General features: G+C 45.5%; 1 protein-coding gene across 1 annotated transcript in view; it reads left to right on the forward strand.

Annotated features, from left to right (window-relative positions):
• The window catches only part of LOC144820016 (polypeptide N-acetylgalactosaminyltransferase-like 6), a 607986-nt gene that overhangs the window by 216737 nt on the left and 367404 nt on the right, over positions 1–23845 (forward strand). The gene's annotated exons all lie outside the window — the stretch shown is intronic.

Below are 23845 nucleotides of genomic sequence, written 5' to 3' on the forward strand. Positions count from 1 at the left end.
TCAGAAGAGATGCATTTCATTGCAAGTGCCCACCCCATATGACGTGCTCGGTGGCACAGAAAATAAAACAAGAAGCAATGTGACATCTTGAGGTATTGTGTTTGCATTGCATGATCCTGCAGCGTAGCAGGAGGGTGAACACACACAACAACCGTATACATAGTATATGATTTGCATTATGAGTAAATCCTCATAAAAGGCAACAGGCTCACGGCAGAGTGAGGCATGGTATGTCGTTATTTAAGTAAGGACGCTGATTAAAGCAAAGTAAACATATCTCCAACGCTGATATTAAATCCTGCAAGCCCTGCATGCATAATGCATAATGCAATTTAGAAATATATGTGCTGACTTTCTCACGATCTTTCCCTCTGTAATGTTTTATTTTTTTTTCATTATCACGACCTAATTTCCATTCACTGTTAAAGTCAGATGCAAACATGGCTCAATGGGTAATGATGTCATAAGGCTTAGTGTCTAATTCATTTTTATCTAGGAAGGGATGTGTTCAGTGCCGGATTTATGCCAAGGTACTGACAGCCACATCTTCCCCCACGGTCTCTCCCTCCTTTTTTTTTTTTCTTTCTATAATTCAGTAGCTGACGGTTGGTTCCCTTTACTTTCCTCTGCGCAGCCCACGTACCCGTCTTTTACTACATCAAATTAAGAGATGACGTTAATTGAGGTGAAATAAAGTGCAAGATTTCATCAGTTTACAGCATCTTCGTTCTTGCCTGCAAAGTACATTTCACCACGGCTGTCAGTGTCAATTCGGCTTTTGAGAATCTGCTGACAGCGGTGCTTCACAGCTTCACTTTGCAGGGAAAAACACGTGCCCCCGTCTGTGCAGGCAGCCTAGGATTGCATTCCACCACGGTTAGTGACGGCCTTTCCCCTTATCCAGTGCTTAATTTGTAAAAAAATGAAGTGCTGAAAATGCTGCCAAGGAGGCTACAGCCCACTTCTACCTCCAGTGTGCCCAACTTTAAACACCCGCACTGCCTCAGTCTCTATCCTGTAACCATGCTGTGCTGTCTGTCCCGTAAGACATGCGTTTTACTTCTTTACCTACACCGACAGATGAGTGCGAAAACAAAATGTACACCAAATGAAAATGCTTTTTTTGCACCTATTATTCAGTGCGGTGTGACTGGGTTTGTTGCAGGTCAGGAGGCTGCTTGAGCACAGCAGGTCCTGTCACTGCTAGTGCTGCATGTAATTAGTTTGATCCAGTTATGACTACGGCATAGGCATCCACTGCTCAGCTTGCTGTGACCCTGCCTGCTACAGCACATGCGCTGTCCCCAACCGTAATGCTGCAATGCCTGTGAGACGTGAGTATGGCTGTTGCACCTACTGGGCTCAAGCACACTCAGCAGTAAACATGCTTGGAGGCAGCGCACGGAAACTGCAGGTGACTCCATAGCGCACAAAAGTTGCGGTGGGCCACAGCCACATCAAGCACGTTGAGGATAGTAGCAATGCAGGGCTGCAGGCCCCCACTACAATTATCCAATGAGAGGCTTAAGGGCCAGGCAGTGGCAGGGTGCAGCAGACTCAGGGAATAGAATGCAAGCCATTCGTTAGTGATGACTTCTTGGATTCATGACAGGCGTGACGACATGATCACTAAAGTGATGATACACAATCATGCCTGCTTGAACAGATGGATGCCTCCCTATGAAAACATACCAGCCCGTCACCATGCAAGGTATGTGGTTCTTTTTATTTTAAATTGGGCAATTAATATTAAGACCACCACCTGCAGGACCAGAAATCATAGCCCCTGTGAAAGAAATGCTGGTGCTGAGCACCTGAAAGCACCTGCTCAAATTAAGCACTGCCCTTGTCATCCATAACGGCGCAGTTCGCTGTTATCCGGCCCTGGTACTAGGGTTGAACGTGCGCTTTGGGCATATCAGGAGGGTAGATACATTCTGAACAGCCAGGCGCACCATCCATTCATCTTGCACCTGCCTTTTCAAAATCTAATGACAGCATTTTGTGGATGTCACCGTTGATTGATACCGAGAGGTCCTCCTTTCCGTAATAAAGACATGCAGCACTTCAAGCCAGTGTGATTTAGACTTGGATGGTAATCCCTGCAGACAGGAAGTAAATGAAACATTTTAATGACCTTTTCTTCCGGGTACATATAGGCTAGATAGGGGCCCTGTGTGCCCACACAAACATGTCGGCCGTACGGTACCACTGAAGACCTGGTCAAAGCAGTTTTCCTGAACCACAATACCACTCCTTTGCAGATCCCATAACACATCAGTTCCGTTTCCCGCTGCTACGCGGAGTGCTAAAACCTTGGCATAAGGGTGGCCGTAGTGTGTGTAGTGGGGCTACTTGGAGTGCCATGGAGTGGAAACAAACTCTGCGTAGCCCCACTGCGCGCCACCCGCCTCCCTCCCGCCCTAATTGCATTTAAATAACAAGCTTTAAAAACAATTTAAAAGTAAGGAAAACGTCTTTCCTTAGCTGCGGCCTCCCGGGGCTCCCTCTTCCTCCTTCATTGCGACTTCTTCATCAAAACTGCGCCAGCACATGCACAGTTTTGACGAAGAAGTCGCGATGAAGGAGGAAGAGGGAGCCCCCGGACGCCGCATCTGAGGTAAGCGTTTTCCTTACTTTTAAATTGTTTTTAAAGCTTGTAATTTAATTGTTAATAGGGCGGGAGGAAGGCGGTGCTGGCCAACTCCGCTCCTCCATGGAGTGTGCAGAGTTTTGCCTACTCCGCCTACTTTGCAGAGCGCGGAATCGGCAAAACTCTGCACACTCCGCAGGCGGAGAGGAGCTCTCTGCCCACGGTTAACCTTGGAGCATATTTAACAGCTCAATGCTCTGACATTTCCAAAACACAGGGTGTTTAACCAAGCGCTGGAGGTAAAATTGGCTGCCTAGCCCCAACACAGTCACCCTTGTACGGTAGTGTAAGGGTGCCTGTGTTGCAGAGAAATATTGTTTGTGTGCAGGAAGGTGTCCTTTCCTGCACATAAATAATGAATAATGGCAATTTGTTACTTCTCTGTGTGCTGCACACATTGAAAAATCAACAACAAGGAGAAATACAAGTTTTTCTCCTCATGCGTCATTCTAGTGCCCGCTCTTGCATGGTGATAGTTGTTAGCGGTGCCTTAGATTTACAGAACCTCGTAAATCCAGTGCAGCGTCAAAAAGCAGTGGGTGTTGTGGTGGAATGCCCACATCAACACCCATTGCATGCTCCTTTCACAAAAAGTGATGTTTGTAAAGTGGCCGTATTTACAAGGCATAGTTAAGCCACAAAAAATGACCAAACACCGCTTTGTAAATATGGAGTAGGGCATACCGCCACCAGAGCATTGCTAAAAGTGACACTCTGGTGGCACTATGCCCTACTCCATATTTACAAAGAGGTGTTTGGCCACTTTTTGTACTCTTAACTATGCCTTGTAATACATTAGAAAAGGCCATTTAGCGATTGTAAACAGCCGATTGTTGTGAAACGCACTGTTTACAATCACAAAATAGCTTGAAGCATGTACCCCTAAAGGAAAAAGGGAGGCTTTTGTGAGGTGAAAATGTCAGTTAAAACATGTAGGGCCACATGCATAAAAGTATCATTTTGTGATTACCAATTAGCAATTCATAAGAAGATTTTTAAGCGCACTCTGGAGCTTGTTCTCAATACAAATTTAATCCACAGCTCATTAAGCTTGACAGACGCGTTTCAGCACAGTCGCCTTCCTCAATGTCAATTGTGTTTATGCATTAACAATTCATTTAAATGAAGATAAAGGAATTCATTCATTCATTTGAACAAGGACATAATCAGAATAATCATATAGAGATTAACAAGAAATTATGGCAACCGCACATATAAGATACAATAAATAGTAGGCTCATCCAGGGAGCTATTCGGAAAGTGGATGTACTGTTTTCGAGAATTGTGAATGACTTATGAATTTATTTCGTAACATTTCTTTCTTGGAAAATGTTTGTTACCTCACAGACTTCAATAAGCACTCCAATTATAATAATGGATACATGTATGTGTTTAAAGATGGCTGCCTATTCAGGGCATAATTTTTTTAATGTGATGGAATGTAAAATTAATCATTTTCTTTGATAATTGAGAAAAATAGTCATGATGTATAGCTCTTTCTATTGCCTTTCTGAAATGTGGGTGTCAGCGTATAAAAGTTGACAAGCACTTCAATGAAATAAATGGATGAATTTACATGTTTAAAAATTGCTGCCATAGAAATTCATATTCAAATGAACTGTTGACCCTCCTCTGTTTCGATGAAATTCCTGAATGAATTATGTTCTCTTTATTTAAATTAATTGTTAATGCATACATACAATTGACATTGAGAAAGGCAACCAATGCCGAAATGCACCTAGCTAGCTTAATGTGCTGTGGATTAAATTTGAATTGATAACAAGCTCCAGAGTGTGCTCTACGTATTTTGTGGCAGGGATCTAACCGTAATTGCTATATCATACTCCTACTATGTGTTCCCTAACTTAGATGCTAGGGAGTAGGTATGTGTTCTGTCAGGAATCCCCCATTGGATGATTCAACTCTATTACCTGAAGGGAAAGAGTGTAGGTCCCCATCTTGATCAGAAGTCAGATATCCCTCACAGAGGTATCAGCAAGCAGCTGAGCTGACGTTTCAGTGTGTAGTGACCTCGCAAATGACAGCAAGTGCTCCTCTGCCTTAACCTGGAAAGGCTTGTTTATTATAACAAAAAGCATCCTTACACTCGAGCCAAGACCTTAGTCAGGCCGACATTGTTATGATCTATTGATTGCTCGATCATCTTATGGATGAAAACAAACAACTACATTTACACAATGTGTGTCGAGGCCCAGTACATGGTGTTTAAGGTGTTGTGATAATGTTCGTACTAAGTGGAATCTGTAAGCACTGTAGTTTCAGAGAAACTAATCCTGCATTGTCATGCATGCAAATGTGTGTCAAAAGTCATCGGGTGAAAGAGAAGGCAACTTAGGAAATGTGTATAAAGTAAAAGAGGAGGTGTTTCTCCCTGGTACTAACTAAAGCACATGCCAGTGTGAGTTATAGTCAGGCACTGCATTCAATCCTTTAGAGCAGTGCTCCTACCCAAGCCACTTGGGGCCCCGTGGACCACCTTCCCCAAGGACAATGTAGCCCCCATCTCCGAGCCACTTGTGGCACTGGTTTAGTTATCCTGTTTGTGACCTGTGAATTATCTTCTATTAATTACTGTTGCATTATAGGAATGTATGTCAACTGTGTCTGTTGAATGAATAAGGTGGATCAAATAGGTGTGATTTTTGAGGGCAATCATTGCTGTCTCTTGTGTTATGTCTTGATTTAATAGATTTACCAGGGCAGGGTAACCCATCCTCTCATCTTAAACTAGCCATATCACTGCTACCACAGGTATGAAACGTGGTCTTTGGCCAAAAAGCCACCAAAGTTGCAAATTAAGGCACGTTCACACATATATGTGAGTGTGACAAACCCAAGAAAAAATTTGAACATCAGCAAAGTGATAGATGAAGGCATATGTGCAGCAAACTGTCGGGTCTGGACAATACATGTCATTCTGGATTTGAATAGAGGTGAGACCCACAAAGATGTTTTCATGTTTCTTCATAAGTGGATCCAGCAGCAACAATGCACTGGGAGCATAGTTTGAACTAGTGATCTATTAAGCGAGCATGAAGGGAGGAGAATAATGAGTGCACATGAGATTAAGAGTATTTGTGAGTGAGCAATTGCTTCTAAGAGCTATTGTAGTACAGGCAAAATGTTTTATTAGTTAGTAGTATGACTCAGTATATGCAGGTGCTTAAATGGCATATTACAGGCATTGTAGGTTCCTCCTTATGTGCATACATTTCAAGGCAACCTACAGACCACCCTATCATTGCATTCAAACTTGTGGGACAGTAGCTACTTAATCCCCATCATAGTTTTCCTCCTTAAGACTTGTTTTCCCTGCAGAAAATATGCTAATCTTAAGGTAAAACCTGACACTAGGGCCGACCAACCATGGGCCTTTCTCACAGGTTGGACACGGAGGCTGCTTTGTAATATTTTAATGCTATATCAAATGTTCTTTATTTCATGATATTTTGCTTCATAAACATTTGTTTTTTCAATAACCTGGTTTGAAGGCATTTATATCTTACCAGTAGTTTTTTCTAGCAAACTTACTACATGTTTCCTCAGAGAAATGCCTTGCTACTTTAGCTAACAATAACTCAGAAGCATTATTTACATTTTTTAATAACATCTTAGGTGCCATTCCATTTCCAAGAATTGTTAGTGTGTTAAGATAGGAAAAAAGTTAATTTGCGATGTACCAATACGCTCAGTCTATGTTAATAGACTGCTTATAGAAACTGATAAAAGTGATTTACTTTACAGAAGATTCCACAAAGCATTTGAATGATTAACAAGGCATTAACTAATGGTAGTATAAGATAACTGAAGAAGTAGTTGAAAACTGAGAAGGTATTTCAAACGTGACCAACACTATTAAGCAGGACAGAGGATGAATATGTGAAAATTCACCTTTTCCTAGGATTACCCCTGATTTTCCCACTGTCTCCTCCAGAAGTTAAAGATACTGCTGGCAGGTTCTAAATAGCCTAAGAGTGACTACCTCATCTCCAATTTATACAATAATTCTGGAAAGTAAGATCACTTAACAACTGTAAAAACACATAGAAACCCACAAATGAGTTTCAGTTTTTGTGAAGAAAAAATTTGCTAATTGTTGTTTGAAAGGACAGCACATATCAAATGTTCTTTATTTTATGATAAAATACATTTAGAAATCCCAGGGTGTAATATTCTGCCCACGCTCAAGATGCCTGAACCCTTCCTTGGATGTTAAGAGATTGGCAGCCCACCCTAGAGATGTGGCTACCTATGGGCTAAATAACCACAGAAAACTGCTTTGATCACTGGTCTCCTCTCTCTGGTTCTGTTGCCAGCCTCTCTACCTGAACAAAGGGGCAACCCTTCCGGAGTCTGATTGCCATTAGTCCACCTTAGGCAGCTTTGCCTTATAGCTCACCTTTGGACCAACACCCTTAGGGGCTTCCTGCAAGGGGGAGTTAACACCTCCCCTGTAGCAGACTACTATTGTTCCTAAGCTTGGGAGTCACTCAAACCACTACTCAGGAGGGCACAAAGCTTTCTGATGGCCAGTAACTGTGTGGGACCACTGGATAAACGGGGCTGCAAAGTGGTAACTTTCTAAAAGTTGCAGTTAGACCAGACAGCCTGAAGGTGGTTGTTAGTAATGGGGTTTCTGGTTGGCGAGGGAATGCACCTAAGCCAGGCAGAACCCATGCCTCTAGTCAGGACATGTAAGTTACACACCAAAGATAACCTTTGCTCACCCTCTAGTAGCTTGGCACATACCAGGCAGGCTTATCATCAGAGCCACTGTGTAAACCGTTTGCCCAACACACTCACACCAACAGCAATATATATACACTAGAAAAGAGACTCTACACAAGATTTTATAAAAATATATGATATATATTGTACATATATCATAAACCAAAATGACATAATCGCAAAAACTGTGCATATAATGCTAATACTGAGGTGATACTCAATATTCTGATCATGCAAGAATCAGAACGATATACATTATTCTCCCATGGCACGAAAATGCAGCACCTTAGGACAAAGCACATGAATCATCACATGTCACCAGAAACGCAAGAAGCATGATATATGGGCACATTATACATGTCGTGCAACCTTACTCGTTATCCTGGTGCTACCAGAGTCAAAAATATTATACATCATAAAATATTAGTGCATGACATGTAACAGTAAATAAAGCATATTATTTTCAGAAAGACAACACAGACATAGGCCCAACTGCCCTCCTATTAATAGAGATACAGAAATTAAGGAACAAGTGAATTGCTCAGAGGCTCCTGCATGCCTTTTACAAGTAACACAGTACTTGATGGGATTTCCATCACACAACACTTCACCAGGGCCTCTGTTGAGGATCCCTCCCATAGTGTTGAACTATGGATCAGCGCACCGCAACTTACAGGTACACTTTGTCCCGTGCAATGGGTGGGAGGGAGCACATACTGCAATTCCCTGATTGCAAGTTTGCCATATGCAGCTGCCCACTAGGACACAGGGCAACTGCTGCAGTCACAAGGATTATAATGGACCTGAGCTACCGATGTGGAGGGCCTCCTGTTATCTCTCTGGGTTGCCCGCTAAAGGCAGAATGCCATCATATGCCTCTCCAATGGCAAGGTGCAACGTGTACTTAAGTTGGGATCGCCTGGGTCCAAAGTGGTTAATTAAGTGTACACTACTGCGGCCGCCGGCCAGAACGATAAAGCAGCTGTTCCTTTTGCAAACACAAGTATTTATCTCCCTAGCAGAGAGGTGTATGTATACTCAGTGTTTTGCGGTCCGTTTGGTGACTCATTGCAGCCGGTCTTTGGAGAGCGTGCCTTGTAGTAGGGTTGGCAGGAACTGCTCAAACAACGCTAGGTGGATGAGAGAGTAGTGCTCAACACAGAACATGGTCAGTCACAGGCACCGGTTTCCCAGCTCAGAGGGCATGATGATGAACATGCTCAGCCAGCTCTGATACTTCCTAGTCAGATGACTCACCATGCACTGTTTCAACATGCGCTGATCCAGACAACTCCTTGTTGAAAGGGAAGGAAAGTGCTCCAAACACACCTTCCCACCAAAGCTCTCCCAACAAGCTGCTTTTTCAGAAAAAGTTGGGAAATACATAGCACTCACCCTGCGCTAGCAGGAGGACAGAGGCCAGAAACAGCAACCAGTGTTCACCCTATGCTGAGGCTCTTGAGAGGATACTTGGGTGGCACGAAGTGGCAGGCATGCCAGCACAATGAAGCAAGTAGGCTATATGGTATTTTCTCCTGGCAGCCCAGCAGTGCTTAGAAAAGCCAAAGCCAGGGAACAGCTGAAGGCAGGGCAACAAGCAGAAAAATAATGTAGTAAGTCTGTTAGGCCACTCAGCAAATAGTAGAGCAGCAGCAGAAGAGCACTCCAGAGGAGTCCTTTGAACAACACACCAGTCCTTCCGACAGAGATTCAGTCCCAGTTCCAGAAAGTCCCTCCTCACATGGGGCAAAGCCCCTGTACTTATGATGTAGAGGTGACTTGAAATGAAATCTTAGAAGTGGATAACACCCCCCCTTTCAGCTCCAGCCATCAGTAGAGATAAAATCAGCCCTTTGTGTGAAAGCAGACCACAGTCTATATAAATGTGAGTGTGCAATGCCTCCCTCAGTCACAGCCCAGGAAGACTGTCAGTATGTAGATGTAACTCTGTCCCACCCAACTCTTCCTGTGTGATGGCTGCCTGGAAATTATGCACACAAAAATGGAAATAAAAATATTCCAACTGCACCAGTTAGCATGATTTGTCACTACTATTCCGAATAAACTAAACATGGCAGTGCTACTCATTTCAGATCAGGAATTACAATACAAGTATATATAAGGGAATTCCCAAGACTAGCCTATGAGTGGTGTCGGCCTCACATTGGTGAGGAGCCAAATAGGCTGTTTGTCTCTACCAGGACATGCCACACAATAAAGGCACATGCTCTAACTTTTATTTACACAGCACCCAGCCCCTAGGGCTACCTAAGGCCCACCTTAGGGGTGAGCTATATGTAGTGAAAGGGATGTTCAAGGCCTGGAAATTAGCTTTAATTGGATGTAAACTGCACGCACAGCCCCTGCAGTGGCAGGCCTGAGACAGGTTTGAAAAGCTTCTCTGTGGTTGGCACAAGCAGCACTGCAGGCTCACTGGTAGCATTTAATTTACAGGCCCTGGGTATATGGTATACCACCTTACAGGGGACTTTCATGTAAATTAAAATATGCCAAACAGGGTAAACCAATCATGCCATGTTTTAGGAGAGTATTATAATCCAAACAATGGTTCTTGTAAACTACTTAAAATGGAAGCAGTTTTTAGAAATGAACAGGTGGGAGAGAACACTCCCCAAATAAGAGAAAGAAAGAAGAGAAAGATCAAAAAAGAGATACATAGAGATAAAATGGTGCTAAACAACTATTGAAGGACCAAATACCGATGTCCAGATGGTTTCTTTGAATTCCAACAATTTATTATCAAAGAAAGCACATAACAAAATATACATGTATACAACAAAAATGACGCTCATGGGGTTACACGAACAGTGTTACAATTATAAACCCTAAGATAGTGGGTGAGGCAAAGGCCCCTTTCCTGCTCTAATATTGGTAGGAGGAAAGGCGGAAAGATTAGTTAGATGAGGAGGAAGGTCCCCCATCAGCCTGCATCACCCCAAGGGCAGAGCAAGTGAGCTGAACCCCTCTCCTGAAATTCCACCATCTTAAGATGGCAAAAAAAACTCCAATTAGGGCTAAAGTGGTGCCTCTCTCTATAGGAAGTAACCCATTAACTACTACCTGTCTACCCTTTTATTATTTATTTCAATTTATTTATTTCAAGAGTTTTATATAGCGCTGCTGGACCCTGGAGTATCAGAGCGCTTTACAACAGAGTTAAACACAGTACGAATAAATATCAGTATATGCAGAGTTTGAAAACGGGATAACAGTATTGAAGAAGGTATATGATAAGGGGGGAGTGGGAGACAGGTAAAAAATTAGAATTAAAAAACAGGCGAAACAATTAACATGGGAGAAGAAGAAGAATTCTGACAGGGTGGGGGGAGGGTATAAGAGTAGAGAGAGTGGACATGCTAGGTGCCCCAATATTAATGCCCCTAAATTCAGAATTTTAGGTGGCTTCCCGAGATCTTGACTTCAGATTCCACGGGCCAAAAGAAGACAAAGGAAGAAGGCATGCTGCCGAACCAGGAACTGAGCCCTGCTGCAGAATAAACTGGTGCCAAATGCTGCCAACTGTGAAAGGACCAGGCCTGGGCATAGTTTGCGGAGTTTCGCTACCCAGAACTCCGCAAAGTGACAAACAAACTCTGCGGAGTTCCGCAAGTGACAGAGTGCAGTGCGAACTGCGGTTCGCCCTGACTTTCCTGCTGCTCGGGTAGAAATTCTAAATGAGTGGCAGTTTGCACTCACCAACTTCCCATTCGCGACTAGGGAAAAACTCTGCTGCACTATGCGAAGTGGAGTTTTCTGCACTTCACAAGCTCTGCGGAGCGCAGAAAACTCTGCAAGCACTGTGAACAGAGCAGAGTTCACCACCCAGGCATAGAAAGGATTCGACAACTGTGTTCTGCCATTCCCACCTGAAACCTTTGCAGCCTCCAAGAACCCAGGAGCCCTGCCAGCCTTCACCAATTGCCTGGGAATTCCCTCTGAACTAGTGGTACTAGTCCGCGGCACGCTGCCGTTAAAGACTGCAATGAGGTGAAGACCGGGACGGATTGTGTCGACGCGATTCACCTCATCAACAAAAAGTTGCGTCAGCCAAGGCTTGTAGGTCACCAGTCTGGTAACCAACCCATTCAACACATCCATCAGCCAGAGGGATCCTCACAGTACCCGCAACCGATGCTGGAAACATCCCCAATGCTGTGAGCCTGTACCCGTTTCTGGTGGCATCCACTGCGTGAAAGCAGCAACTTGGGTATGACCACCCTGACCTCGACGGACTGCACTCACTACACCTGTAGCTGAATGCCACCGGTGACGAACGAACTCTACATCCTAAGCCCTCCAGCACCTTTGAACCAAGTCACCCAGACCTGCCTGCTCTACCTGAGCTCTGGGACTTTCAAAACTCTTAATACCCTGGAATAGAACTTCCCCTGAACTCTGGTTGACCATCGTTCCCAAAACTCTGTGGCAGAGTGTTGCTTCCATAGACCACAATGGTAAAGGTGTTGGTGGTACTCCTGTACCTAAACCTATGCTTTTCTTCCTTGTAACTGCGATGTTCTATACTTGACGGTATTACCCAAGGTTACTTAAAACCTGTAAGCATTTTTGTCCTGAACTGCATCTGGTTAAAAAATCGACACACAAGCATTTATAAACTGTTGAACAAAGTTCTTGCTTTTTAAAAATATATATATAAAGATATGATTTTCTTTTTCCTAATTGGTGTTTGATTTATTCTTGAGTGTGTGTCTCATTTATTGCTTCTCTGTGTGACAACAAATGCTAAGAACTAACCTTTGATAAGCCTAGCTGCTTGCCCTTACTACCACAAACAAAGAGAATCAGAATCATCTACTTTTACCTCTGCGCACTTATTGAGGATTCATTGGACTCTCTGCAGAGTGCACTTTATTTTAGTGCACTATATAGAGAGCCAGTGTCCTAAAGTTCTATTTTTCTAACCTGGTGTGGAATATTTTTGTGTTGCATTGTCTTTGTTTTACTGTTGGAAGTGCTGCAAAAATACCTAACACATTGCCTCTAAGTTAAGCCTTACTTCTCTGTGGCAAGCTACCAGAGGGTGAGCAAAGGTTAATTTAGGGTTTGCCTGCTTCATACCCTGACTAGGATTGTGGTTGTGGCTTGAGTAGGGCTCCTTCCCCAGTCAACCTACAAACCGATTTCTAACAGTTGCTTTCCCTCAAAAGTGACATTAAATTGAGCTTGGGTATCAAGTTGGGTTTATTGCCATGATTAATTTGATACCTTGAAGTATCCATTTCAGTTTTTAGGCAGGCTGAGGGATAAGCAACTCTGTGTTAGCCAATGGGGCGACTAATAACTTTTCTAAAGCAAAAAGACAATTTGGAAACGTTGCTATTAGGACAGATAAAAAGCGTACGTCCTATTTCAAGAAAATATATAACTCCCTGACTCAGGACTCCTTAGGCCCTCCTTAGCAGAGACGTGCCTATATTATGAAGGGAATTGGGGCCTTTGCCATTGGTTGAAAAGGAAAAGTCGAACTAGCAGTTCAAAACTGCTCCCCCAGGCTTAAGTGGCTGGCTAGGAGCCATTTGTACTTTGTCCTACACTGGTTGGAATCACAAGTGCTGCAGTTCTGGGTGACACTCTGTCTTTCATCCCTGTGTACCAGATACCTGGGACTTATACGTAATTCAGCTTATGTCAATTTGGGGGTAGCCAATTCACCATACACTTTGTAAGCAGTTAGAATCCTGACACTGAAATCTGGTTAGGATGCCTCAGTGTACTTTCAGAGTGAAAAAACAGCAGCATTGGTCCAAAACTTTAGGGGTGATCATGCAGAAAGAGGCAATTCCTTGCAGTAGCCAATCAGAAGTTTGCAACATTTTATGAATGACAGTAAAGCAGGATATAACAGACAATGGAAAATAGCCAATGCAGTAGAATAGTTGAAGACTTATCAGAAACTCCCCATGCATGCACAGGTGACATAAGTGACTAGGAAACACTTAGGTTAACCCGTTCCATTTGTCGGACGACCCCCGGCCATCCGATGTCACAGTGGGCGTGTGCGGAGTACGGCCAGGGGCCGTCCGAACCCCGCCCACTGATTAATTCGTTCGCACCACAGCGGAACTCGGAATTTCATGCTACACAGCACAGCAAGTGAAGTTGCTGCGCTGTGTGAAAGGAAGAAAGCAGAACTACACCATAGTTTAAGAAATAGGAGCATTTTTTGCTCTCTCCTAGCGTTGGTGCGCCTGTGAATGTCTAGCACCAATGCAGGCACCCTTGCGTCATATCACCAGGGTACCTGCAATGCAGTCTGGATAGTTTTTGTGCAGGAAGCGATACCTTCCTGCCCAATATCTATCCTGTGAGGCTGTTACATCTTTTTATGTGTGCTATGTTCTGCAGCACACATGCAAAGAGGGAAAAAAAGGAGAAATAAAGATATTTCTCCTAGTTACAACAGCGTCAGGTAGGTGCACCTTTTTGGAGCAAATCCATCTTTACAAGTCTTTCTGAATGTGGGTTTATGTAAAAAACAAAAACGAGCTGATGCACGTGATCTTCCATGCACCATCCATGTCAAACCTATCTGATGCATGGCATGGTGGCTCTATGTGATGTATTGATTATTTATTTGTTTATTTATTACATAGCCACGTAAATAGGGATTTGCGTGGGTTTTAAATCCCAATATAGACCCCGAGTGAAAATCTTAGTATATTTTATCCAGGGTGTTTTTAAAAAAAGTAAGCTCCAGGAATAGTTGGCAAAGCAGTACATATTGCATATCTGTACCATGGTGAGAAACGGTTTCAAGGAAGCATACTATTAATATTTCTATATCATCCATGACAAAATGCTTAAGAAGCCATTAAGAGGACCTTCCTTCGGTCACTCTTGACATAACAGCAGATAAAGGTTAATGGGCAGGTGTACTTCGGTTAATGAGGCGTTAGTGAAATCCCGTGTGCTTAGCAGAAACATGGTCTCGTCAGGGCCTATGAGGAAACGCAGATGGTCTGCAGCCAACCGATGACGCAGCTCTGATCTCCTGAGATGGTACGTGTTTCACTAAAACATTGGAGAGGTTTGTGCCCTTGTGTTAATGAGCATTCCAGAAGCGTGCCTCTCCATATGGTGAAACGTAAAGCTGTTATGACACATCGCCTTATCATTTCTGTGCTTTTCACGCTCTACACTTTACTTACTTTTAAATCACAGTTTTAAAACTGAAATATAAAAGCAAGTTATAATGAAACAGCAAAATAAGTTAAATAACATTAAAAGACATCACTTGGCCCAGCAACGTCTTCTGTGCCACAGTATTTAATCTATCTTTTCTATCTATCTATTAGACAATTATTTTAGCTTAGCAGCTCAGTCCGTAACACTAGATTTACAGAAATATGTATCGAAAATCCATTTTGCATTCCTTAAATAGCTAAATTTAGTAATCGCTTTTTAACTAATGCAAAATGGCATGTAAGAAAATAGCAAATACCTAATAACGAATCCTAAAGATGTGCAATCGCAATTTGGTAATCGCAGTTAGGTAATACTACCCCATTCGTTCCTATGGGCCTTTAGCCAATTGATGTGCATTGTTGTGCATTAGCTAACTTGCAATTTGTTTTAATTAATTGGTAATCACAAATTAGGTTATGCAAAATCAAGGGTGCCCGGATGCCTAATGGCCCACTAAAGCACCACAAAAAATAATGTGCACATGTAAAGCCCTTTGAAAAATGCAATTTTGAACATTTTTTTCAAACATTGCACTTGGAGTCGATGGTAATAGCATTTCCTAAATGTACAGGTTACATTTAGAAAATGATTGGTACAGGTGCGTACAGAATTGCAAATTGTGATTCCCTAGTTACATTTGCAAATTTAGGTAATTACAAAAATTTTCGATTACCTAAAATTGCAACCACAAATCTTTTCATATATTGTGAAAGGCTATTTGGCATTCGCAAACAGCCAAAATTACTCATTTGCCCTGTTTGCGAAGGTAACATTTTTGATACATATGGCCCAGGTCCTAGAAACACTGCGCTATGGGCCAGATAATTGGCAAACTCAATGGGTCTGCCAAAGCAATTTTTTTTAGAATGTACTAAACCTATTTTGTGAGTAAGAAATTCATTTTCAAATCACAAAATGGCTTAAGCAACCCATACCGTGTCACAATTAGGAAGGTGATGAAACGGGTATTATGTATTGTTAGACCCGGCTTCCTGGGCGCCAGGGCACTCAGGGGTAACTGCGCTCCAATCGCATCAACTGGAGTGTTCCCTCACTGGTGTCCTGGGGCCTCAGTACTAAGGGACCCAAAACTGGATAACCAAGTACTCCTCTCCAGCACTTGACTCTCTCAGGGTAGCGAGACAGAGCAGTCCAAGTCTTACTCAAGGAGGTGAGGTGGGGTTAGACATTCAGAATACAGTGTAAACCGTACCACCAGCTGATAAACTCAATGTCCAGTCAGTGCTTTACTTTTTATAAAAGAAAAGTACTTTAATACACATAAGATAATTATACTACACATAAAACTAGGATAAACAGTGAGAACCAGAAGTCTCTACAACCTTCTGGGACAGAGTTCTGACCCCAAACAGTATTATAGTGCCTAGACGCCAAGCACTATAAAAACACAGTTAACATGAAAACACACAGTAAGCATTGCATATTACAGATCATGTTACACAGGGCTGTTCTCATTCACTAGAGCCTTGATACCAAACTTTGTATTGAAAGGATATAGTTTCAGCATATGATGTGAAGTCAAATGTTCATGATCAGCCCCATAACTCCCCACCCAAAGCAACAGAAGTGCCCTCCCATTGTGAGTGAGGATACCGCTCTAGTGGTGTCAGTGATCTGATCAAAGGTGCCGGATGTCTTGGCACAGTTTACTGGAGTCCCACTAGTCCAGTAGCCACTGGCTAGCTGAAGAAGGGTAGTGGCTGGACAGAGTGCCAGTTCACCCTGATACCCTCAGAGATCACAAAAAGAAAGGTGGGGGTCAGCTTCACTGGCCTCTCTTCCCAGTTACTGCTTGTACAGGCTCCCACAGCGCAAGGGAGGAGCCTAGAGGGGATTTGATCTCACCTTCAAGGACTAGAATCAAGCATCCTCCTCTCTGGCTCTCGTCATGTGCTGCAAGCTTCTTTCCACCAGCCTCTGTGATGTGCTGTAAGCTTCCTCTCCACACTGGGTGATGTGCCGCAAGCTTCCTTCCCACACCTTGGGCAGCTGTCTGTAATTTCCTTGGTCCAAAGCGAATGCTCCTCCAAGCCTCACAAACAGCTGGTCCTTAATGATGCCTTTCTTCCAGACCGCAGTGAACAATCTTATCTCCTGTCTTCACACCGCGGGGTCGCGGCTGGTTACTGTCAGAGGGCTCTGGTGTGGCCGCTCGTCAGTCATAGACCAGTCTTGAACAACAGCTGACCACTCAGGCCAGACTATTATCACCTCTGATTGATAGGCTCATCCAATCAGAGGGTCTGCTACGTTTGCATTCTGAATACACCTCCAATCACAGACCATTCACCGCGTGTTCAATGCATGGGTAAAGCATGTAGCAGGTCCTGTTCTGGTATCAGGCTGTGCAACCCTCTCGAGAGGAATTTTAATTAACTCCAGCCCAGGAGGCCCTGACCAGTGGGGAAGGGTCCTCTCCACACAGTTAGTGCAGCTAAACCCAGATAAGAGCTGAGTGTCTCCCCAGCCCACTAGGCCTTTCCAAGGAAATAGGGAGGGGTACGGGGGAGCTGGGATGTCCAGCAGAACAGCTCACATTCCTCACACTGGCTCAAATCACCATTCTTCCCCTGTACACCCACGGGCTCTCAAACACACATCAGTCAGACGCAACAGGCCCACAAGCATGGCAAACTGCACAGACTTGGTCAGGAGGGTGCCTAGGGACTCACCCCTCCTGACTATAGATTTATTGCTGCCGCCACTGTCAGTCTACCACAGCCATAATGGAGAGGGCAGTAGCCACTCTCTGAAAAATAGGGGTGCACTAGGCATGCCCCCTCGACCTCAGAGCCAAGCTCTAGGGTCTCAATCCATGTAAACAGGGAGACCCTCAGTGGACATGTATGATTGTCATGCTCACTGAGGTAGGGATCTAGAAACTATACAGTAGCTTTGGAGCGACTTGCCTGGAGATTAGCATAAGGCAGGGGAAGCACTCTCTCCAGAGACATGCAGGAGACTTCCCGTCCCAACATATGCCCTCCCCAGATCAGAATGGCCGGTACTTACTTCCCAGTGGGAGAAGACCGATCATCTGATTGGATAAACCGGCAGGAAAGTCCATCTGCATTACCGTGCTGTAAGCCTGCTTTATGTTCCACTGTAAAATCTAGTCCCTGCAGAGATATGGACCACCTGAGCAACTTTGGATTCTCACCTTTCATTGCCATAAGCCACTTGAGGGGCTTGTGATCTGTTTGAACCACAAACTTTGCACCAAACAAGTAAGGCCTGAATCTTCGAAGGGCCCACACTATGGCAAAGCATTCTTTTTCAACTGCAGACCAGTTCTGCTCCCTGGGGAGTAGTCGGCGGCTGATAAAGGCCACCGGATGCTCCCTTCCCTTTTCATTGAGCTGGGCAAGAACTGCCCCAACTCCCTTGTCTGAAGCATCTGTCTGCACAATGAAGGTCTGACTGTAATCAGGGGCCTTCAAGACAGGTGCATTGCATAGTGCAGTCTTCAATTCATCAAATGCCTTCTGACACTCTTCAGTCCAGATCACCTTCCTGGGCTGCTTCTTAGAGGTCAGGGCTGTCAATGGAGCAACAATGGTCCCATAGTTTGCTACAAAGTTCCGATAGTAACCAGTAAGGCCAAGAAAGGCCCTTACCTGGGTCTGAGTAGTGGGAGTCTCCCAGTCCAGCACCGCCTGGACTTTAGCCTCCAGGGGGCGAACCTTCCCATTACCCACCTGATGTCCAAGATAAACAACAGAGGACTGACCAACTTGACACTTGGTTGCCTTGATGGTCAGCTTGGCCCCCTGCATCCTCACCAACACCTGCTCCAGGTGTCCCATGTGGTCCTCCCAGGAGGAGCTGTAGACAGCAATGTCATCCAGGTACGCCACACAGAACTCTTCCAGGCCTGCCAATACATGATTGACTAGGCGCTGGAAAGTGGCAGGAGCATTCTTCAATCCAAAAGGCATAACTTTAAATTGGTAGAGGCCCACTGGGGTTGAAAATGCTGTTTTCTCCTTGGCACCAGGTGTTAATGCAATCTGCCAGTAACCGCTGGTTAGATCAAAAGTACTAAGGTACTTGGCGGCACCCGACCTATCCACCAGCTCATCAGCTCAGGGAATAGGATAGGCATCAGTTTTTGTCACAGTATTTAAACCGCGATAGTCCACACAAAAGCGCAGGTCAGCTGACCCCTGCTTAGGCACCAACACCACTGGACTGGCCCAGGGACTACGGGAGTGTTCAACAACCCCCAGGTGAAGCATCTTGGCCACCTCAGTCTTGATGCACTCTTGAACCCGGTCTGACATCCTATATGTCTTGCTCTTAACAGGCAGGGTGTCCCCTGTGTCTATGTCATGCACACAGACAGGTGTCAGTCCAGGGGTAAGTGAAAAGAGATGGGAGAATCTCCCCAGCAGCTCTTTACACTCCACCTGCTGTTCAGGTGTCAGTTCAGAGGCAAGCTTAACTCCCTCAACTGAACCATCCTTCTCATCACCTTTCAATAAGTCAGGGAGGGGCTCACTCTCTTCTTCCACCTCTTCAGCCATTGCAAGTAAAGAAACCGTGTACTCCCTGCGAAGACACGGCTTCACCAGATTGACATGGAATACCCTTTGGGGCTCCCGTGCAGCACCTGTGTCAACTAGATAATTGACATCAGAAATCTTCCTAACAACTTTGTAGGGGCCACACCACTTGTCCTCTAGAGCCCGGGGACAAATTGGCTTCAGGATCCAAACTTCCTGGTCCTCCTGGTACCCAGTCAACATAGCCTTCTGGTCATACCACTCCTTCATGAGCTGTTGGCTGGCTTGAAGATTGTTCTTTGCTTTACTCATGAGCTGGGCCATCAGCCTACGGAGGCCCAAGACATAGTCCACCACATCATGGGTAGGGGACTTAGGGTTGCCTTCCAAGCCCTCCTTGACCAATGTCAAGGGACCTCGGACAGGATGCCCAAAAAGTAGTTCAAAGGGACTGAACCCTACCCCTTTTTGTGGTATCTCCCTGTAAGCAAACAACAGGCATGGCAAGAGGAGAACCCACTTCCTCTTGAGGGGATCAGACAGAGTCCCCATCATGCTCTTTAAGGTCTTATTGAAGCGCTCCACCAAACCGTTGGTTGCGGGATGGTAAGCGGTGGAGAAGTGGTAAGTCACCCCGACCTCTTCCCACATGGCCTTCATATAAGATGAAATGAAGTTGGTTCCCCTATCAGTCACCACCGACTGTGGAAATCCAACCCTGGAAAAGATCCCTAGAAGAGCCCTAGCTACCACCTTAGCAGTAGTGCTCCTCAAAGCCACAGCCTCAGGGTACCTGGTGGCATGATCCATCACAACAAGAATGTATTTGTTGCCCGAGGATGATGGAGGGTCAAACGGACCAACTATATCAATCCCCACCCTTTCAAAGGGCACCCCCACAACAGGTAGGGGCACCAAGGGTGCCTTTGTCTGACAACCAGACTACTTGCCACTGGCCTGACAGACCAGACAGGTTCGGCAAAATGTCTCCACATCCTGACCAACTCCTGGCCAGTAAAACAGAGGTGCTAACCTGTCTTTTGTCTTTTTAATGCCCAAGTGCCCAGCTAGGGGTACTTCATGGGCTAGCTGCAGCAGGAAATTCCTGTGCACCTGAGGAACCACCAACCTTTTGCTGGCTCCTGGCTCTGGGTCAGCAGGCTCACTGTAAAGGAGTCCATCTTCCCAAGCCACCTTGTGCTTTCCGACTACTCCAGTAGAGACCTGTTCCTGAGCAGCTTTCCGCAGGCCAACAAGTGTAGGACACTCAGCCTGCGCCTTACAAAACTCCTCATGGGACGGTCCTCCTGCCACAAGCAGCTCCTGCAGCTCTGGCAGGGACCCAGACTCCAACACCTTATCCACCTCTGGATGCTCACCCTCCTCTCCCACTGGAGCAGGAGGTGCCGACACCAGGACAGGTGCCTTCTCAGAATCTGCCCTTGGTCCTTGTTCTGGCCTGTTCCCCTCTAGTGTCTCTTCCGCTAGAGTTGTCCCCACTTCACTAGGAAGTAGTTTTACCTTCTGTGCCCTAGTGAGCACAGCTGATGAAATCCAGGCCATATAGGCCTCAGGGCCTGGTGCTAACCCGGGTTCAACAAGATCATTGCCCAGAAAGCACCCAGCACCCTGCTTCTCTCGCACCCCGACATTGACCATGGCCTTCCTGCCATTCACCTCTACCTCCACTCTAGCAAGAGGGTACTCCATGTCATCACCACTAGCTACAAGTCCATACCCCTTGGAACCAGGAATGATCTCTTCGGTTTGAGATATTTGCGTTCAACCATAGTCCTGTGGGCACCAGTATCCCTCATGGCAGGAACCTTCCTTCCATTGATACTTGCCACACTCATATACCCCGTTGAGTTAGGGTGAATATGCTTAAGGGCTTCTGGGTCAAGTTTCCCAGACGTCCCTGGTGACTAAGTTAAACTCACTTGGGCCTCCCTTCATGTCTGCCCACACTGAAAGCACACTTGCTATCAAGGGTGCCACTGGCACCACATCCTTCACTGGGCAGTCTGGCTTTAAGTGTCCCTCTCGGTGGCACTTATAGCATTTAATCCCCTTCAGAGTGAAAGGACCCTTTCCTCCTTTCCCCTTCTGGTACTGACAAGAGGCCCCGTTCCCCTTAGACTCTTGTCCTGACTGAGAGCCTTGGGAACAGTTCTGGCCCTTCCACTCTGGTTTAGGGCCAGCCTGCTGGGAGTTCTTCTCCCCCTTGAGTTTGGAAAGGGGTTGCCCCTGCCCCCTGTTCACTTATCTGCCATCACTGCAAGTTTCTCAGGATGGATCCCTCTCAGGAAGGTCAGACAAATACTGTCTGAGTGGGACAGAGCACTCCTCCTGGAGACGCTCTGCAATCATCACCTGATTTAGGGACTGGTAATCATTTGCTTCCATCCCTCTCACCCACTCATTCCAGTCTCTCACTATGTCATGGACCCAATTCTCAAAAGGAACCCCCTCTGCCTTCTTGTTCTCACGGAACCACTGCAAGTACTGGGCTGGTTTCAACCCAAACCGCCTAATCAAAGCATCTTTCATGCACTCATATGTCAGACTGTCTTTCTCAGGCTTCCTTTCAATCACTTCAGTCCCTTCCCGAGGGAGGCGACTCAGTAAAGTCGCTGCTTTGGACTGATCATTAAGACCTTGAGCCTTACATGCTAGATGAAAGGCACGCATCCAACTGAGAATATCAGTGCCAGGGACATACATGTGTATCAATTCTTTTGGTACCTTGGTGGTATTTTCCTTTCCCTGAGACTTTGAAGTGGATGCACCATCCACAGAGCTAAGCCCTCTATCAGCTGCTAACTTGAGCTTCTCTTTCTCTAGGGCTATCCGCTCTTTCTCCAATTCCCTATCCTTCTCTTTCTCCTGTCTCTCCCTTTCTTTCTCCCGCATCTCCCTTTCCCGCTCCTTCTCCTTCCAAGCCCACTCTTCCTGTCTGACCCTTCGCTGCTCCTCTTCTGCCTGGCGGGCCATCCTTAGCTTCTCCCTTTCAAACTCCCTTGCTTTCTCCTCTGCTATATCCTTAGCTTCCTGGAGTTTCAGCTGAAGTTTAAGGGTCTCTGCTAGCTCAGTCCCTCCTAAGGAGGCGAATCCTGAGACAGGGGAAAAGGTAGCCCTGGAGATAGGGGGAGGTGAAAGTCTAGGGGCAGGTCTAGGGGAATACCTAGGGGAAAGCATAGGGGAAAGCCTTGGGGAATGCCTTGGGGCTGGTACAGGAGAAGCCTGCACTGACTGACTTGGCAGGCGTGTGGTAACAGTGCTCTCCAACTCTTGCACAACAGTGACCTCTTGCTCAAAGCATTTTCTCATGTGGCTAATCAGGTGCTCCCTGTCCTTAGACCTTGGGACCTTCCACCCCCTTTCAGCACACATTTGCTTTAATTGCTCCACAGTCAAGTTCTGCAATTCCAATTCCTCTCCAATGTTATCTGCCATTTTACATATAGCTTATGGATATCTGCTGGAATTATCAACTGGCCTCAGTGTCCACTGAGTCTGAAGTCTAGTGATCCGTCACCGCTTGCCACCAATGTTAGACCCGGCTTCCTGGGCGCCAGGGCACTCAGGGGTAACTGCGCTCCAATCGCATCAACTGGAGTGTTCCCTCACTGGTGTCCTGGGGCCTCAGTACTAAGGGACCCAAAACTGGATAACCAAGTACTCCTCTCCAGCACTTGACTCTCTCAGGGTAGCGAGACAGAGTAGTCCAAGGCTTACTCAAGGAGGTGAGGTGGGGTTAGACATTCAGAATACAGTGTAAACCGTACCACCAGCTGATAAACTCAATGTCCAGTCAGTGCTTTACTTTTTATAAAAGAAAAGTACTTTAATACACATAAGATAATTATACTACACATAAAACTAGGATAAACAGTGAAAACCAGAAGTCTTTACAACCCTCTGGGACAGAGTTCTGACCCCAAACAGTATTATAGCGCCTAGATGCCAAGCACTATAAAAACACAGCTAACATGAAAACACACAGTAAGCATTGCATATTACAGATCATGTTACACAGGGCTGTTCTCATTCACTAGAGCCTTGATACCAAACTTTGTATTGAAAGGATATAGTTTCAGCATATGATGTGAAGTCAAATGTTCATGATCAGCCCCATAACCTCCCACCCAAAGCAACAGAAGTGCCCTCCCATTGTGAGTGAGGACACCGCTCTAGTGGTGTCAGGGATCTGATCAAAGGTGCCGGATGTCTTGGCACAGTTTACTGGAGTTCCACTAGTCCAGTAGCCACTGGCTAGCTGAAGAAGGGTAGTGGCTGGACAGAGTGCCAGTTCACCCTGATACCCTCAGAGATCACAAAAAGAAAGGTGGGGGTCTGCTTCACTGGCCTCTCTTCCCAGTTACTGCTTGTACAGGCTCCCACAGCGCAAGGGAGGAGCCTGACCATTGGGGGAGGGTCCTCTCCACACAGTTAGTGCAGCTAAACCCAGATAAGAGCTGAGTGTCTCCCCCAGCCCACCAGGCCTTTCCAAGGAAATAGGGAGGGGGACGGGAGGGGGACGGGGGAGCTGGGATGTCCAGCAGAACAGCTCGCATTCCTGACACTGGCTCAAATCACCATTCTTCCCCTGTACACCCACGGGCTCTCAAACACACATCAGTCAGACAAAGGCAACATGCCCACAGGCATGGCAAACTGCACAGACTTG

The sequence above is a fragment of the Lissotriton helveticus genome, chromosome 2_1, assembly GCF_964261635.1.
Source record: "Lissotriton helveticus chromosome 2_1, aLisHel1.1, whole genome shotgun sequence".
Taxonomy (NCBI): domain Eukaryota; kingdom Metazoa; phylum Chordata; class Amphibia; order Caudata; family Salamandridae; genus Lissotriton; species Lissotriton helveticus.